We start from the raw sequence: 6,574 nt of genomic DNA, 5'->3' as shown, positions 1-6,574 counted from the left end.
ATTCTGTGGCTTAATGGAAGTATGAAATCATATTCAAAATGGAGAGCAAGGGTAAAAATATCCATAAAAAATAAACCATTATTTTAAAAAAGAATGACATTTAATGCCTTATGATAATAATATTCTCGTTGAAATTGTTTTATTTTGCACATATATTCAAAAAGTTTTGCTGATGAAATAAATTATTGCTACATTTAGCATGTACTTAATTAAACATTATAAAAGCTACAAGTCATGTTTGTTTAAAGTCCTTTCATAATTTTAAATTTAATTATCTGAAAATTATCAATCACTTTATTAGTCAATACTTGAAATTGCATGCATGTCAGTATAATTATTAATGCCAGCCCATTTACCAGCTCATTTACTCTGGCTATGCACAATTTTGTGTGACATTTAAAAAAGAACACTGTTTTCATAATGATACAATCATTTTTCTGAAGATCAACAAAAGATCTATTTCTTATAATTCTGTTACTTATTGTTTTCCTGACTAAATTCATAGACTGAGAGGAACCAGATGGTAATGGAAAATATACCAGTGGTAGTCTATTTAATTGGTATTTTAAATTGTTTTTCTTTCTACTCAGAAGAATCTATATTTTATTTCTTTTACTGCTAGAAAGCAAGAAAATGCAATCTCTTACATTTTATGATACTTTTTCATCCATTTTTCATTTGAATCTCACAAATATTCTGTGATATAAGTAAGGTAAACATAAACTCAACATAACCAGGGTTCATCCACCTTTGAATATAAATGTAAGCAAATAAATATTAATACACATATTTGCTGGCTCATTTAACTACATTTGCAAAATGTAGGACCTCCATTTCTTTCTTCACAAAGTTCTTTTTTATTGCGTGCTTTTTGATGAAGTTCAATCTTAAAAAGCTATGGGGGAGAATGCAATTTTGATGCTGACATTTTAAATACACTTATTATTTGATTGATTTTTCTTAGGCTTTATACATTCCATCTGCTTTTTTCTTTGCATCATTTATTTCTTCATTCAAACACATTTATATAATGCCTACTATGTACCTGCCTCTGCTTCCTATGTGGTGGTGTTAGTGTTAAATAATAGACTAGTTTTTTGCCTTTACAAATTTTGTATCTTTATAGCAATTGATAAATCATAGGTAGGTAAATAAGACATATGATAATTTCAAAAAGTGATAATTGCTGTGATGAAAATAAAATACTGCTATGTGAGAGATTAACGTGGTTGTTACTTCAGTGATATGTAAATTAAGACTCAGTGATGAGAAGGAGCCAGTTCTGAGGAGCTAGAAGAATCGGATTCCAATGAAAAGGAACAGGAAGGGATGCCTGGGTGGCTCAGCAGTTGGTTAGCCCAGGGCGAGATCCTGGAGTCCCAGGATCGAGTCCCACATCAGGCTCCCTGCATGGAGTCTGCTTCTCTCTCTCTCTATGTCTTTCATGAATGAATAAAAAAAAGGAACAAGAAGTCCAAAATCTGAGGGAAGAAAAGAAGCTTGGAGAACATGAATGTTTCCAAAGAAATATATGGCTGCAACCTAGTGAGTGAAGGGAGGAGCTTTTCCTGAAACAGTTTGAGGAAAAAGACCAGATAGCACCACTCCCAGAAAAGAAAAAGAAGCAATAATAAATTTTATATAAAGGCAGCCATATCACTCAATATCAAGAAAACTTTCTAAGTTCCAACCACACTCAGATTTCCCTTTTCTCTAGTGTAGCATATTCTTTTAAGGTCTTTACTTTGCTATCTATCTCCTTCACCTTCTTCTCTCCTTTAAAAAACCCTTATTCATCTTTCAAGGCAAGCTAGTATATCCTCTTCTCTGGGGAAATACTCTTGACAACCTCAGGAATGAGCTCTTGGAGCACTCTGTATCTTTTTTTGTGGAATTTATTACATTGTGATTTGCTCCCCACCCTTCTTCATCCCCAGTTATAAGTTTGTCAATGAATGGGGATTGCTTCACTCATTTTGTATGATTTTCCTCCTGACTACAACCACTTTGGTGAATTGAATAATTTGTAAAATAATTATTGGTCAAATATATAAAGAATAATTTTTAAAAATATTTTAAATATTTGAGAGAGAATGGGCAGTGAGGAGGGGTGGAGAGAGAAAGAGAGAGAGAGAGAAGCAAACTCCTTGCTGAGCAGGGAACTCGATGTAGGGAGATCATGACCTGAGCTGAGGGCAGACAGACATTCAACCAATTGAGCCACCCAACACCCCAAGAATAAATTAATGATCGAGATAATTGTAAAGAAAATGCATTTTAGAAATATTTACTATTTAATTTTATTTGAGATTAATACAAACTGGCAAATGAAGTTGTAAAGTAGTACAGAAGAAATGTATGATTCTAAAAAAAATCATTCCAATGGAGTTACAATAACTGCATATTGGTTATATTTTTAGCAGGTTTATGGAGAAATACAGAAAGGTGAGAGTGACTTAGCTTCTCATTTAATTGCCTACAAAGTAGGTGTTTGGGGTGATATATATCCAAATATTTGAATCAATTATGTGTCATATTCTTTGGGAGACGGGAAAAAAAAAAACACTGGCCATTTTTAACTTACTTGGCATTTTTTTCTTGAGGCAAACCTGAAAGCACACATTGTAAAAAGTAGATTCTAAGTAGCCTGCTGGCTGGAATTTCAATATTTTCCCAAGTTCACGTCTCTCTCATTGTGGAGCACACTTCAGGATGTTTGGTCAGTCTTTGACATTTTGGTGACAACTTTACCATCAACTGCTAATGTCAACTGAATTTGAGAAGTTAAAAAGAAATTCTATAAGAGAATGAACAGTGTCCACATGTTTAGAGACATTGCATATATTGTTAATATTAGTGACACCAGTTATATGTATATTTTTAAATTTTTTCTTATTTCCAGAAAATAAAGAGTTCAGTTGCTCATGTGTTGATGATCGATTGATTACTTTGAGAGACAAAACTTATTTAAACAGATAAGGAATTGTTTAAAGTCACTTTATGCTTTTAAGCAAAGATGGATCTGTGAACAAAGTATAAGTGAAATTTTCAAATAACTATGCAATTTTAGCTAACAGCCAAACTATATTTAGCTCTACAATATAAAATATTAAAATGGAAAATACCTCATTTGATGTAATGTAGTATTTCTCAAAAACTGATAACCCGGACATGTATGTATATATATATACACACACACACCCAACAGCCTTAGGCCCCATAGGAGCAAGAGCTTTCAATGTTAAAAGATCTGAGTACTAAATGGAGAATATCCCATTGCCCACACATTGCCATTTTTCAAATATAGACTCTCAGAAAATGTGTGTGAGCTCTTCTCAAGTGTTATTAGAATGAACATACACTTCCAAAAGTAAGTACAGGTAAATATTTCTGAGATAATAGAGGGGGCACTGAGAGTGATGTCATGGTATTTTATATTGGTTCAATGACCTCCTTTTATTTTATTTTATTTTATTTTAAAGATTATTTATTTATTTATTCATGAGAGACAGAGAGAGAGAGAGAGAGAGAGAGAGAGAGAAAGGCAGAGACACAGGCAGAGGGAGAAGCAGGCTCCATGCAGGGAGCCCGACATAGGACTCAATCCCGGGTCTCCAGAATCAGTCCCTGGGCCCAAGAGGGTGCTAAACCGCAGAGGCATCCGGGCTGCCCCTAATGACCTCTTTTTAGAAAGAACTTTGGGTCATCATGCACCATGATAACAGAGGCCAGTAACACTTTCATACTGTAACCCCACACGTTAGGAGTCTTTGAGATTAGGTGTTACAAGGACAGTTTGAATTTGACCAGGATATACCTTGCCACATTTTATCTTCATCTTGCCACATTAGTTCTTCATATCCTACCCTGTTAATAATTCATTTGATTTTACTTAACATCAATTTGGTGACCAAAGTTAGAGAACTTTTTTAATCCTATAAGGAGTACATTTAATTCAGGAACTTTGTAATGTATCAAGATTAAGGAGGAGGAAAAATATCATTTCTAAATAGAGACAATGAATACACAGATTTTAAAATGTGTAAACACAATACTTAATGTGTGCATATTTTACTTGATTGTTGAATCATAATATTTTAGTTTTCCTATTTATATTGTTTCCAAATTTGTAATAATATAAATAAAATCACAATATTATCTTTGTGCCTGAAGTCTTGAATGATTTCCTCAAAACAGCTTTTAAAAAGATTTGGTAAGGTGTAAGTTATGAATATTTTTAAATTTTTGATGAAAACACATTGCATTAGTTCCATAGAAATTTTTCAAAATTGTGGTCCATGATTGTATGATTACTAGTGTCATACACTCTTAGCCAGACTATCATGGAATTTAATTGTTAGTGTGTAAATAAGTGATTCTTATTTTTTCAATTAACATTGATCAATAATGAGATGGGAAATTATATTAGTTACTTGTATTTTCCCTGATGCAGAATTCTTCCCATTTACCTGATGGGTCTTGGTGTTTTCATTGTCAGTATGTGGCTGGCTTTATAATTTTGGTGAAATCTCTTGAATTTATATTCATTTTCTTTTTTTCTAAAAAAGATTTATTTATTTGAGAGAGAGAGAGAGAGAGCACAAGCAGGAGGAAGAGCAGAGGGAGAAAGAGAAGCAAACTCCATGCTGGGCCCAGAGTCTGATGCTAGGGCTCAATCCTCTGATGCTGAGATCAAGAGACGCTTAACTGAGTCACACAGCCCTCCCTGTATTCATTTTCTTGTGCAGATTCAAGCATAGCCTTTCTCTTCTTGGGCATTTTCACTTACTTTATGTGAAAATAAATATTTTTTGAATCCTTGTTTATAGGTAGCTGGACTCTACCTGACAATCACTGCGGCATTTCAGGTACATGAGGTAGCCTCTCAATAGCTATGCAACATTTGAGACATCATAAACGTATTTTTAAAGATTTGCCTAATTAATTGTACCCCTACCTTTACTTCCATTTTCAGAATTTCTTCACTTTAATTAATTACTTCACGATTATGTTACATCTTGTTATAGTTTAATTTGTTTTGTACTTCTTTTTTTGTCATTTTCTTTGCACATGCAGTTTATTTTCTGCATTGTAAACTCTTCTTCATTAGGAAAGTGAAAAGTTAACTTAAGTGATGTCTTAAATACTCCATCTTCAAGATGTTTTATGATTTGAATTTTTAAAGACAGGGACTAACTCTTTCATTTCTTTATCATCCAGCACTAGATAAAATACTAGTGTGCACAATAAACACTTAGTATACCAGAGAACTGTAGCTGCTTATTAACTACATGGTTATTGCTACTTATTGTTATGATCCTATACGTGTTATATTTGGTTCACACACACACACACACACACACACACACACGATTCTTTAATCTCCTCAGAAAGACAGCAAGTTTGTTCAGGAGTTGTGCTATTTCTTTGCAGAACCTCCCAAACACTTTGTACTCAGTAAGTGATCAATAAAGGCTTTTGAGTTATCGATTAAAATAACTAGAAATTTTGTCTTCTTAGAGTGCTGACAATAAAGGGCAAAGAAGTAAAAATTAATCTGAAATGTGAGGCAGAGGTTAAGGGTAACCAGACTATAAATAGTTCAAATCTAGTTTTTTTTTTTTTTATCTTGGTTGAAAATATAAACTAAAAAAATATAAATATAAACTAAATATAATTTTTAGAAAAGCACCCTTTGTCCATCTTCTGATTTTTTTTTGCAATTACTAAATCAATAGAGGATACTCTTACCTGTTTGGAGGTCTTGAGCAAAATATTTATTTAGAAATCTCAACACTGTTTCATATCAAATCTTTGCTCTACTATTCATTTGTGGAATGGCTGTAGCTATTTTCCCCAAATACATTATGTTCCACTGTGTAATGTGTAGGCCAAATTTGTCCACCTAAGATTTCTACCATATTTTTTCTAGCTTTTAAAATTAATGTGTACTAAGTTGGGACATATAAAATGTAGGCAGAGAGAGGAAAATATTTTCCAATGTGTCCTGTTTTCTTTCACATACAAACATTCTTTAAAGATTCAATGAGGTAGCTATTTTGTTTTTAATATAAAAAATAGGTGGATTTTAAGACAAACATAAAGCTTTTCAGTAGGTTCATAAGTAGTTAGACTAGAAGACTATAAAGACTATAAAGACTATAATAATTCCTTAATTTCTTCAATGAGAAATTAAGGAATTATTAACGGCACAATAGTGTATTCTGAAACTGGCAAGTGATATTTTGGGGGTATAAATATAGCTTATATCAGAAGAGCCTCTGGAATACAAAATCCATTTATTTTTTTATTGTTGAATATGACAGGATCTTCCTATAAATATAACATGCATTTTACAGACTTCATGCTTATAATATGCATTTGGTTTTAAAAGTCTTGTATGAAAATCAGTTGTTTTTTACCTTATAGACATGTTTCATATGGTTGTATTCCACATGTACACGAATGTGGACAGACAGACACACTATAAGAATCATGAGTACCTCTCCATCTTGGTGCTATGCTCAGATGAGAATCAGTATTTGCTTGCCTATGAACCTTTTATATGCAGATT

The sequence above is a fragment of the Canis lupus genome, chromosome 22 (genome assembly GCF_003254725.2).
Source record: "Canis lupus dingo isolate Sandy chromosome 22, ASM325472v2, whole genome shotgun sequence".
Lineage (NCBI taxonomy): Eukaryota > Metazoa > Chordata > Mammalia > Carnivora > Canidae > Canis > Canis lupus.
This window is presented reverse-complemented; position numbering follows the sequence as displayed.